The 14,152-nt window shown below is 36.0% G+C and overlaps 1 protein-coding gene across 2 annotated transcripts in view; it reads left to right on the forward strand.

Annotated features, from left to right (window-relative positions):
- The first annotated feature begins 12,147 nt into the window (after positions 1 to 12,147).
- Positions 12,148 to 14,152, forward strand: part of LOC129276726 (uncharacterized) — a 37,396-nt gene continuing 35,391 nt past the window's right edge. For both annotated transcript variants that reach the window (XR_010292684.1, XM_064095276.1), the window contains exon 1: positions 12,148 to 12,313. The gene's annotated coding sequence lies outside the window, so the exon portion shown is untranslated. The remainder of the gene's footprint in view (positions 12,314 to 14,152) is intronic.

Raw genomic sequence — 14,152 nt, forward strand, 5'->3', positions numbered from 1 at the left:
CTTTATGTTTAAAGATTTTTTCAATTGTGTTAGATCCTTCTTGAATGGAATCAGATCTGGGGGCCTACAGGACACTATTTATTTCATATCTCCAATAAACTGCCCAAGTAGATTTTGTTAAAATTAGTTGTTTTAATTCATGCAAAAACAGTTTTATTAGAGATGAAAAGCGCAGAGAATAAAAGATTGTAGAAATATACCAGGGGCCGCGGGGAGGGGGGCTGGGGGGGGGGGGCTTCAGCCCTCCCCCCCCCCCCACTTTTTTTCCAAAACCATGAACAAAAATGTAAAAATTACCATATGATTGTGATTTTTTGCATGGTCAGCCCCCCACTTTTGGCTCAGCCCCCCCCCCCCACTTTGAAAACCGTTCCGCGGCTCCTGTATACTAAGCTAATAATAATAAACATTGCTTATATAGCGCATATCACAGTGATAACATCACGTCTCTATGCGCTTTAAAAGAAGACCCCTGTCATCACGTCAGAAATGTTCTCCTAATAATGTTATTGTTGCATTTTTTACATATCAGTGATAACATCACATCTCTGTAAGCCATAAAAAAGATCCCCTGTCATTCTGTCAGAAATGGTCTCCCTATGTTATTGTTGCATTATTTTCATTTCAGGTAGGCCTATAGTGGTAGTTTCATATATCTGGGCCCCATTGCATAAAATTACCATGAAGGTAACTTTGTCATCCAATGTAACTTGCTTAGAATCCTTGATTTCGATTGGCTGTTGATTAGTGTTAACATGGCAGTTACCACTGGAGGGCAAAGTTACCATTAGAATAAGTAAGTTTTATGCAACGGGGCCCTGGGGGGTGTTTCACAAAATTAATATTGAATAGAGTTGCAATTAAATCCAAGTTGTGTGCCTTGTAAAATGCAACACCGCATTTGTCAGATTATGCTAAGAGGACTCGCGCTACTGCGTATCAATCAATGAGCTTGGGCGTTAAATATGAAATGCGCGTCAGCATTTAAGCATGAATTTAAGTCACACTTAATACTTTGTGAAGCATCCACCAGCTGAGTAAATCTAACTCGACGTGTCAGTAATGGTAGGTACAAGCATCCATGCATCATGCACTAGCAGATAGTCTAATTAGATGTGATGTAAAAACATCACTAGCATTCATGTAGGTAGTCTCTTTAGACAGACTGCTGGCAATAGAATCGCTGTAGATTTACAATTGCTTAAGTAACTATTAATCAGAAGAGTGACTGTACCAGTGAGACTATTGTGATGTTCACAGATCATAGAGATGATCATATTGGTATCTTGGTTCCCAAACTGATGCTAATCATCTCCTCTGTTCTGTAACACCAAGGAAGGATTTCTTATCTAGGAATGTGCTCTTAATATCATATCCAGAACTAATCGGTGGTATGAATATTAGTATAGTAGCTCGCTCTAGATATTCATCTTATAGCACTATCTATTAACTAGCTTGGAACCATATTGGCAAGAACGTTCTCTTATGTTTGGAGGAATGGGTGAGTTACATCATTTCATGATTACTGTCTGTATTGTGTTCAAAGTAAGATTCTCCGTATTGGGATATATTGATGATCAACAAAATATAAGCTGTGTTAATAGGTAGATAGTCAATGGCATACCAATGAAAGTCAGTGGCTATTCCACTTTTGATGCCTGTGCATGGCTTCTATGTTTATTCATCAGATTAATTTTCTAATCTTTTATATTTCTTATGTTGTTTTTCTTTATCTTGATTTCTTTTCATTCCCCTTCTTTTTATTTTTGCGCACCCGAAAGTGCTTTCAAGGGTACACCCCCTCCAAATCTACAGAAGCTGTGCCACTGGAGATAATTTCAAGCTATTAATATCTCTCTTTGTCTGAGATTGTCATTTTGCCCATTGATTAATAGAGTTGGGAAACTTCTTAAAGGATCTAGGATTGTCAGTTGGTCAGTAGTCCAAAGGTTATAAATCCACATCTCAAAGATCTTTTTCTGAATGAGATGGGGGAAATAGTTTCTTGATTCTTGCTTCAGAAAGAAATATTTATGAACCCTCTCAAGTCTTAAGTTACTCTTTCCATCTAGACAGGGCTAACTCTCTGTTTTTAGATATCTTTTAACACTGATGTCATTAAGGTGGTATTTATATCACTTCAATGAAGCTACTTTTAAGCACTTTGAATCAAGATACCAGGATCCTGTTTCATAAAGAGTTATATATAAACAAATACACAATTTCTAGAACAAATTTACTTTAAGCCAATCAGATTGGTGGATTTCAGTAGCTTTTAACTGTTATTGCAAATAGCCATTTCATGAAGCTGTTTGGAAAGTGTGTTACCCTCCCTCCTCTCTCTCTCTCTCTCATTCTTTCTCTTCTTTTATTTCTTCTCTTTGTATGTCTCCCCTCACTTCCCTCTTGCAATTATCCCCATCTCCCCCTCTCTCTCTTTCTCTCTCTGAAATATCAATTAATATACAAATCATATAAATTTATATTGGCAGATTTCCAGACTTAAATCTGTTATGTAACCTAGTAATAAAGATGTAAATACTTCTGTATCAGGTTTTGCATCGGGTAATATCCAGTAGTAAGAAGTGGTATAAGCCCCTGAAAATATGTGCCCAATACATATAGCTTTAATTGGTAGTGGTTTTATTTTGTATGTGGCTGTATTTCTTTTGTATTATCTATTATTGTCCAGTTGTATAATTGTAAATATGAAAGAGAGATATATATATATACTGTATACATATACACACACATGATTGACGCCATGTTTAAACATGCTAGTAATTTTCATATTCCCAACTCCATGAGTATTATAATATGACTTTGGTCAATAGTAGCATGCATAGTGCAATTCAATATGCTGCTTGTGAAGCATGCAGAAAGGTTTGAAATATGAGATATTTTGAGTATCAGCTCTTTCAATAATTGTTTGTCAAAGTTCATTGTATTCCATTGTGAAAAAGCACCTAAATGTTGTTGTCTTTATACAGCATAAAAGGTCTTGGCATAAGGCTGAAGTCTCCATAAATAGTTGTTCCAAAAATGCTCTGAGGAAACAAACATTGGCTTGCCCCTCCGATCCTTCGTGTGATCGGGCCCTGTCTCACAAAGAGCTGCAATAGATTGAAATCAAATTGTGATCAATCAAAAATTTGTATCTGTCAACTACACAATTTGAGATTGAGCAAACTTGGATTAAGTTTGATTTGTGAAGTGAATCTTTCACAACTCAATGTAAGACAGTACCTTGATCAGAAAAAAATGAATGGAGGGGCAAGCCAAGAACTTTCCAGCACCAAAGGCCTTGAACTTAACTTTATTTACTGCTGCATTCTTAGCTGATTATACCATTGAGTAATGCTTTGGGCACAGATCCACTTCAACCAAGATATGTCACATATAGTTATTTACTGGTTTTTATAAAAGTCTGCATGGTTTCAATATCATGCCCTTTAGCATGAATGGTACATCGCAATAAGGCCGTCATTTTACGCTTTGAACTGATTACATTCATTGCTTTTGTTACTGACAAATGACAGCTTCAATAATATGACAAATACAGACCAATGACACACCAAAATACACGTATAATGAGAAAATTGGTCCAAAATGATTGCTTACAAAAATTAAAGGATATCATGTTCATGTATAACTTGGTTTGGGGTATTCTTTCATGCTTTAGTGCAAATTAAATCAAACTGTGGATTTTGATTTTTCTATTCCTATGTTGTTCAATACCGGACATGTTGGTGATTAATGACACAATTCTTAGGACAGCATTGGTGTTTATTTGTTATGATGATTGGTCAACAGCAATTATTATTGTTTTAGATCAGTGATTCACTCAAACTTTATCATCCAGTTGATATTTTTTTATGATTAAAGCAGAACTTTTATCAAGAGATAAATGGTATATTCCAGTGATTATTTTATTGCCTGGCAGATTTTTCAATCTCATTTTATGCTTCAAGTGAATTGATTAAAAAAGATCTCATCAGACAATTCCTTTTCATGATATACACTGAATTATGCGTGCTTCTGTGACTGTATAGATTGTTTCTGGTTAAGTAGCCCCTTTTTTTCAATTATTTAACTGGTATATCTTGCAGTTATTGCAGGGTTAATATCATATTCACACAGATCCCATTACTGTGGAGAGTGAGGGGAGATTGGGAGGGGCGGATGTGGAGAGAAATGGAGAAAGGGGGTGATAAATTGACTGGTGGGTAGAAAGCAGACTTGGAAGAGAAATAAAGAGGGGAGATGGAGAGAGATAACGGGTGGCAAACTGATGGCTTAGATAATGCTTGCAGGTTTGCAGTTAGTATTATCGTATAGTTCATGAACAAATCACTTTCAGCAGACCATACATTCTATATTATTCTTCGGTCATCAAACACATTTTTAGCAGTAGCACAATTATCCAAATATCTTGAGAGACATGGCGCATGGGACATCTTTTATCTTAAAAAATAAAAGCTGCGAGCAAGCAAAACAAGCAAAAAACTTTCTTTAAAATACCAAAGATTTGATATAATATTCAGAAAATAGTCATATTCAACCTTTTTTCTTTTCCATTTGTTCTGGGTTTTTTTTCTCCGTCTAGAAAATTTAAGGGGTCCACGTCCCCCCAACCCTCCCCCCTCCCATCTTTACCCCAGTAATGTTTATGATGGGTGGATGGGGGACTATGGGAGATGGATTGTCCTAAAGTTTCAAACGTATTAAGCCCATTTCCATATTGGCCGAGATTAAATGCTTCAAGTTATATGAAAATCATGCAACCGTGAATATTGTTTTGTCATGAACTGGCTCATGGTGTGTTTGTGTGGCGTAGCTGTATCATTTATGGTGTGTTGCTAATCCACGGTAAGTAAGTCAATTTTCCTTATCATATTTCATTTATTCTCTTGGAATGATTTGATTTCAGACGAGCTGAAGAATCGTCTCATATCGGACGTGAAACTGTTCTTCATAAAAGTCAGTCCAGGGACACGTTGCCATAGAAAAACAAAACTCTGCCAATTTTTTGCCAAAGTTTTTTTGTCTCACCTGCATAGCAGAGTGAGACTATAGGCGCCGCTTTTCCGACGGCGACGGCGGCGGCGGCGTCAACACCAAATCTTAACCTTAGGTTAAGTTTTTGAAATGACAGCATAACTTAGAAAGTATATGGACCTAGTTCATGAAACTTGGCCATAAGGTTAATCAAGTATTACTGAACATCCTGCCTGAGTTTCATGTCACATGACCAAGGTCAAAGGTCATTTAGGGTCAATGAACTTAGACCATGTTGGGGGAATCAACATCAAAATCTTAACCTAAGGTTAAGTTTTTGAAATGTCATCATAACTTAGAAAATATATGGACCTAGTTCATGAAACTTATACATAAGGTTAATCAAGTATCACTGAACATCCTGCATGAGTTTCACGTCACATGACCAAGGTCAAAGGTCATTTAGGGTCAATGAACTTTGGCCGAATTGGGGGTATCTGTTGAATTACCATCATAACTTTGAAAGTTTATGGATCTGATTCATGAAACTTGGACATAATAGTAATCAAGTATTACTGAACATCCTGTGCAAGTTTCAGGTCACATGATCAAGGTCAAAGGTCATTTAGGGTCAATGAACTTTGGCCAAATTGGGGTATTTGTTGAATTACAGCCATAAATTTGAAAGTGTGTTGGTCTAGTTCATAAAACTTGGACATAATAGTAATCAAGTATCACTGAACATCCTGTGCGAGTTTCAGGTCACATGATCAAGGTCAAAGGTCATGTAAGGTCAAAGAACTTTGGCCACGTTGGGGGTATTTGTTGAATTGCCATCATATCTCTATGAGTGTATTGGTCTAGTTCATAAAACGTGGAAATAAGAGTAACCAAGTATCACTGAACATCTTGTGCGAGTTATAGTAGTTTTCAAAATCAGCACTGCTGCTATATTGAATCGCGTGATGCAGGTGAGACGGCCAGAGGCATTCCACTTGTTATGTATAAGTTTCGATGGCATGATTTGTTTGCCAGAGTTTATGGCGAAAGTTTTACGCAACGAGTCTTCCCAGATGAATAGATTCATTTTTCGACCATTGGTATACCTTCTTAGTCTTTATTGTGTTTGGAAGTAGGCCTATCCTTTATACAAAATAAAGAGATCATTTTTTTAATGAATGGTCTGTGTGCGTATACATGCAATTCCATGTAACATCTACACTATATATCTGGTGAAATATCTCGAGAAATAGTAAAAGTTTGACTCAAATGATATATGCACTATATTCTTTCGCTTATTTCTTAGTTCTGTTGTCAAAGGATGTGAAGTCTATAAATAGACCTACATTAATTGGAAATGAATTCAAACGTGTATCGACTCATTTACCAGTGTAGAGAGATTAGTTTTTAATTGGTTTTACGTCTGTAATGATGGGTATTTTAGCATATTAAAACAAATTAATCTACAATGCACATTCTATTGAAATACAATTGATAAGAAATAAAGCATGCAATGATTTTCACGACTATTTTTATTTGCACAATTCATTTATAGTCGATTCCCTAACACTGATTACAATTATGTCGATTATTAGCTTATCTTTTCATCCATGCAATGCAACTATATACAGTATGCACGCCTCGCCTCTTCTGTTTTCGTGTCATAATTTCAAAAGATCGCAAATTATATCAAAACAATCATTTGAATTATTAAGTATGTACCTATTTCTGAACGCTTCTCATGAAGAAAAGTACGTGTTTAGTGCATGTTTTTTTTTTCTTTTTTCTTTTTGACGGTTGCCAACAGATACACAGGAATTTGAAATGAATCTAAATCGACTATAGATCTGTATTAAGATCAGTTAAATTTCAGATTTTATCTTCAGATCTCAAAAGGATCGTTTGATTTGAGATTAAGACAACATAAAGACAAAAAAAACAACCTAGCAACTTGTTAATATGCCCGTGTGATCTTTGTTTAAAATCTTCTTGTATTGTTTTGGTTTTTGGGATTTATTTTTAAGGCAAGCAGCATTGTACATTCTACCATAGTGATCATAGCATATTCATTAGCTTTATCATGTTCATTATAGAAAAAACATATGAGCCTGTGGTTTCCATTGATGGTGAAATATCCGGTGAATGTTATTGCACAATGGAGAATTGCAACAGAATAAGTCATTAATGTTAGTCCAATGTTCTTTGTCTTTGCATCATCATGCTTTAGGTCTATGATTATAGTGTGCATCCGTATCGTTCTAATGCAAAATATAATAACAATCCGTTTTGTTAAGAAGAGAGGCGAAAGAAAGTTGTATATGAGGGAAAACTATAGTACATAAATACAAGAAAATAAATGAGAGAGTAAGGGGCAGGAGGCAGAGACATTTGGAGACAGATATACTCATATATAGAGAGGGTGATACATGGAGAGACAGGCAGAATGACAGAGAGAAGGCAGCGAAAGAGAGACAGACTCACGGAGAGGGAGAGGTATATACGGAGATCTTTTTGTCAGTTTGATTATTTTCATTTATATGCACACAAAAAACCCGGAGTGTATGGAGAAAATTAAGTATTCTTATCATACTACCAGTCAATTTCCTATTCCCCATCTACAAGAAAATATATATAAAAAAGACATCTTTGAATTTCGAATCATCTATTCAAACATGAAATAAACTTCCTAGAATCAAATCCCTCTAAAAATAAAAATGTGAAATAACCATGTGGCATGTTTATTTCAAAAAGTAAAAACCCAGCATGAATGTGTTGGCCTAGTGTATTCTGCATACCACGTTGGACTGGCTAACATAAGATGAAAGGTCAAAGCAGACAGTGGAAATTAGTCAAGTTTGTTGTCATGAAATATATGATTAAGAAACGGAATTAGTATCAGAGAATTATGTTCCCTTTGTGATTTTTTTAATAAGAATATGAATAATTTAAGTTAGTTTGAAGACCTCAAGCTAGTCAAAATTAAACTTACGTTATTTCCTAGGTCAAAATATATTATTTTAACCAGTTAAAAACTGAAATAGCAAGGTGTGTTTTTTAATTAATTTACACTTGACTCTTACCGAATGTACATGTACCACATTGTAGAAGAAATGTGAATTATTTAGTTTATTTCAGGTAGCACAGCACTCGGAAATAATTTCAATAAATCGGATGTAGATAATCAAAAGCCAATCCTTTTTTTCCACCAAAGTAAATTATAGGTCTATATCATACACAAAAATGAAGTGATTCCAATCATCAGCTCAACCTAAGACTGGGAAGCCAGTGAAAAGGGGTGCGAGGTCCCCCTTTCCAGTATGAGCTTTCTTTGTGTTTTTTTTTTTTTTTTTGCTTTCTGTGGTATATTTCTTAATATTTTTTCAGTGAAATGGATACATTAATGGACCAGTTTAATTAATTCATAAATTCTATGTACATGTTTATGAATCACCTACTTTTCTTTACCTTTAAGTTATCTGTGAGTTTATGTTTGAATAAGTATTTCATTGCTGCTTGTCACTGGAATAATTAATAAAAGACTACTTAATAACAAAACATAAAATGGACCAGAACATTCGTATATGTGGCTTACAACTTCCACAAAGCATCGGGTAAACACTACCCAATCATTCTTGAAATCATGAAATTGAGGGGGGATATGAAGGTCGGGTAACTCAAAGCATCGACCCGACTCGATAACCCGATGCGCGGCACCCGGGGACCGTTTCATGAAAGTTGTCATCACTGACAAGATGTCTTTCTCCGACAGTTACCATAGTAACAGTCAGAGGCCATAGCTTTTCAGCCAATCAAAAGCAAGGATTTCACTGAATCAGAGCTGACAACTTTCATGAAACACCCCCCAGATGTGATGGAACAATTGCCGGGCCAGAGCTTGTGTTCCTCCAGTTGTGAAGTTTGCTTCAACTGATATTTTTATTTCTTTGTCTCAATTCCAAAATCCTAATTTATATAACCTTATTAAATACACGGTCCACATTCGATCTCCAATCGAGTAAAACCAACAGTTATTCCCATCAATCATAATCTATGACTGCATGATTCATATCAGCTCCATCCTTCACGAGAATGTCCCCCTGACTTTAGTAACTGCAGGCAACTAATTGACAATGACAAGGTATGCAGGACTTGAATCATCCCCGTTAGACAAAGCTCATCTTTCACTGAGCATTCAACACAACAGGGTTATAAAGACTTGTTATAATAACGAATGCTCGATTTCTATTATCAGCCAATCAGACTGAAGGATTTCAGTAGCTTTTAACTGTTCTTGTAAATTTGTTATGATAGCAATTACGGAACCCTGCCTATCAAATAAACATTATAAAGTCGTTGTAAGATGATTGAAAACATGTAAATGCTTTTGACTAGACTTTCACGGCAAAATAGTGAATCCCCTGTCCTTATCAGCTTCCCTTAAATGTTGTCGTTGTTGTATGGTATAGAAAGTATTAATTTTGAACTTGATTCGCAAACGAAAATCTTACTAGGAAACATACACTCTAACAACAAATATATTCAAATTTAGATATATGCCTTATTACCAGAGGGGCACTAAATAAAAAGTTTTTTCAAAGTGTTTTTTAAAGAAGATTATCGTCAACTTGAATGATGACAAGAAGTCACGACTGAGATACGTGTCTTTTTTACGAGAAATTATAATTTTTAATTCAAACCATATCAAGTGGTGTGGTGCGTTTTGATGAGGAATATATAATTATTTAAATTTGAACAGATTATTGTTTGACTGTATTTGTCAACATAATGTCACGACATATCCTTGTTGTGTTAACAGTGATACAGTAATTAAACGAGACAAGGAATTCAATGCATCTATTATGAAGGTAGTAGTTTCAACTTACAGGCATGGGGGTTGGGTGTTGTAGTTGTTCTTACCTTTGATGGTATTACAGAAGGGTCAGACCCATCAGTATTTCATCAGAAAACAATATCAGAGTTTTGCAGCGGATATAATATTTTAGTAAAGCCAATGTTTGGAATTTGTTTTATTTCATGTAAATTTCATTTCATATTAACATTTATTTCCTCCCATTCAGTGGCGTACAGAGGAGGGGGGGGGGGCTTGAGGGCGCTTGCCCCCCCCAAAAAAAAGGGTGAAATAGGATGCTATTTTTTTAATATTAAGTCATTAAGTCAAGTTCTATTTTAAAAAAAATTATAATTAAAATGTTGAAATTTTGCTCACTCGATCGTTTTGTTCGCTTGCAGATTTTTATAAATTTTTCTCGATACGCCATATCTGGCCCTTCAAAACTTTTGGCTCATTATTACGCCACTGCTTCCATTTCACATTTTTGTGAACATACAAAATCAATCTGTTATGAAGATGAATATATATACAAATTGGTTCCATGACATTTGCTCCGGCTGCAATTGATCCGATGGAAAATCTGCACCAGAAGCCAAACACAGTAAACCTATTAACCTAACTTCCAAACCCTAATCTTCACCCTTACATTATTCCGAAACAAAAACTCTATTACAATCCCAACTCTAACTCTATGCCCCATGAAATATTCAGACCGTAGCAATTGTCGCATTATCAAATTTCGTGTCACAAAAATGGAGCAGTTCGACAGCTCAAAATAAATTTGTCCTGTTCATGATTACAAAATTGCATACAATGTCCAGTTTTCAGGTTGGAATATCACACATTTTTGGCTCGTGTTTTGAGCTTGCATCAGTTCCTGGTTACAAACAGTGCTTAGAATTTCCAGATTTCAGGGAATATCACACATTTTTTGCTCGTGTTTTGCGCTCGCACCAATTATTGTTTATTAGGGTAGTCATTCGATCAGTTCCTGGTTAAATAAAATGGCTAGAATGTCCAGTTTTCTGGTTAGAATATCACAAATTTTCAGCTCGCGCTTCGCGCACGCATTATTTGATTGGTGAGATAATAGCCCGTCCATGAGTCACTAAATGCCGTCTTTAAAATGTTCCCTTTCTGGTCAGTACATTAAAAATTAATTCGCACTTCGCGCTCGCGTTAATTCTTTAATTAGATTCACATCCGATCATGATTACAAAAACTGCTCGGTTACTTTTCATGCCCTATTACATGAAATTTCCAAAAGTTTGAGCTCGTGATTCGCGCTCAATTAGGTCCATAATTGACAAAAAAGCGAGTTTGACAACTTCAGATTTGAAAATCTTTCCAAACCGCTCTCTCGCTATGCTCACTCATGAAAAAAATAAAACCTAAATATATATCTTATCAATCAGAAATCACTAAAAAAAATTGCTCAACTTAATTACAACAAAACACACAACTTCTTCACACAGATGATCTCATGGTGAAAATATCCGTTTGCACCAAAATGCCCTTTTTGGCATATAAGTGCCCTTCTTTTTGCTTTGCCCCCCCCCCCCACAAAAATACGTTCCGCCGCCCCTGGCAGCAAGATAAATCTACACATTAACAGTAGTAGGCCTATTAACAAGAATAAAAATAATACATTTTCTATGTTTTAAAGTGGAGGGATGATTTTACAGGTCATCCCCTATATTCCACGGGATTTACGCTGGGGAAACTTACGCAATATATACCTTGTGTATATCAGCTAAAGACGAATATTCTGGCGTCATTCCCCCTGACTCCTATAAACTGAGCAGTTACTGATGAGGCCCCAAAGTGCAAGATAAGTGGAGCATAACGATCTATATAATATATTATATATATAGCTTGGCTCTATAACTCGTATATTTCCGATTGCTAATGATCCCACCTCGCATGCAGTCAAAATACAAAACTAATATTACCAAAAGGTTAATTCAACATATAATATCATTTTTTTTTAACAGAAAGCGTCTCCTCACAAAAGTGACATACCTGCTGAGAGAGCTTGGAGATCATTCTTTTTGTCCGAGACCTGGGTTTTGAGATGGGGGAGGGGGTCAGGTGCGATCGATGAATCTGCAGGAAGTCGTTGAGATTGGGTTAGTAATAATGAAGTACATGCCTAATAATGTAAAGGTTCCTGTCCCTCCGCTGTTATGCTTTGATCATTTTAATCTCTGTCATTCTTCCGGCTACTATACACAATCATTATAACACCACCCTTGCTATCAAGCATTGGCAAGGTGAGATAAATGTTATAGTTCCGCATTTTCATAAGGACGCGGAGACGGGCTGTCAGATCTAGTCTCAAAGGTGGTCAGAGATTATCTGGATTTGAGGTGACTTTGAGCCCCTTATATTGAGCAGTATTCTTTTAGCTGTACCTGATGGTTTGACTAGAATGCCGCAAACGTAGAAGAGGCCGAAGTCTTGGTGAGTTAAAAACGTATTTCTCATTCCAATCATTTTCACTATTTCTCGTCTATAGGACGAAAATAATGCAAGATGATACGCTTGGGGTGCATGGAAAGCAGGCATTACTTTTTAAGAGAGAGGGGGTAGAGGTGTATATGAAGTCATGCGTTCCCGAAGGTGCGTGCTCAATAAATTGGAGTATGGTCTTAGACCGAGCAGTTGCAGAAAGCAAAATATTCAAAATAGATCCTTCTGACTGCATGTTTGAAAATCAAGTTGATTTAGGCCTAGGGTCTTGTCATTTTTTAATGGAAAGTGATAGTAACTGCTATTCGTATACTGCAAAAACTCCGGTGTTGATTTAACACCAGCCCGGAATCTATATATGTCCACACCAGAGAAGTATTGAAACAACACCAGTTTGGAATCAACCCGATGCTGTTTTAATACTAATTGGTGTTGTATAAACACCTATCTGGTGTTATATAGACCAAAAGGAAACTGGTGTTTAACACTTCTCTGGTGTGGACATATATAGATTCCGGGCTGGTGTTAAATCAACACCAGAGTTTTTGCAGTGTATAATCATCCCGGTATATATAACAACTTTAAGATCACTTGGCCTACGCTTCTTCATTGTTGTACTTTTTATATTTTATTAATTAGGCCTAATTGGCAAACAATTAAAGGGCATGAATATAAATATGAAAGCATTATGTTGCATAATTGTATATGAAATAGGTCTATATACTATCACCGGTAAATAAACTTATGAAATCGTTCATGATGCACAGTTGAACCCATTAATTCAAAGCAGTTACAAGGAAACTATAGCTTGTAGCCTTTTGCATGTATATCCCTCATTCCCTGATTAAGGAAAGTTAACGTATCTTCTTCTTTTTTTCAACATTGTGATTTCGTATTACATGTAAAAGAACGCGGAAATTATCTGGCATAGGCCGAGCCCTATCAAAAAGGAGCATCAAGACCATTATAATTGTTGTGTGTTTAGAGGGGTCTCGTTGACTAGAACTACATGGAAAACCGGACTAAATATACGCTTATAATATTGACCAAAAAGCAAGAGAAGAAATTAAAATATATAATCAATGCTAAACGTGGTTATCTTTTGTCAAAAAATCTTACAAGCAAAACAAAAGAAGAGAGTATCAGATTTAAAGCTGTCATTATTTTTAACATATTTTTTTTTCAGATTCCCTATGAAGGGGGAATCATAGTACTTCACACAAACACAACGACCCTCCCCCCTCTGTAGGGCGCTGAAATTGGACATGTACGTTTAGTTCTATATTAACAATTATAATGTTTACAGCAATAGTATGCACCAGGCTTTTCAACGAGTCCATCCTGGGAACTGCATGGAAAGCGAAACAAGATAATAGAACCCCATGGCTACATAATTATGGATATAATCAGTCACGTTATATGAGCCAAAATCAATGTTTTGATTCAGTTCTCTGACAAGATAAAGCGAGCGAGCGAAGCAATGGAGGCGAGAAACCTACAAATTTCTACCCAGTAGTGCATGAAGTTCATTAATTTTAAGTAAGAAAAAAAAAATGGAAAATGAGAAAGAGGAATCCGTTGGAATCAGCTCGGCCACTTCTTTTCTTCGCTTAAAATGTATGCCTCGATCTATCTTCACATTTTTGCTCTCCTCCCCCTGACACACCCAGGGAAAAATCCTGCGTAATTATGACCAAACATAATTGGAGTGCAAAAAAGAGCAATCATGTCATATCCAGCCAAATGGCAAGACGGGACTTGAACTCTATGGTAGACAGCGTAAAATGAACAAAAGAACCTTGAACAAATTATTAGGATATCCTGCCTTTT

Source organism: Lytechinus pictus, chromosome 2, assembly GCF_037042905.1.
Source record: "Lytechinus pictus isolate F3 Inbred chromosome 2, Lp3.0, whole genome shotgun sequence".
Classification (NCBI taxonomy): Eukaryota; Metazoa; Echinodermata; class Echinoidea; order Temnopleuroida; family Toxopneustidae; genus Lytechinus; species Lytechinus pictus.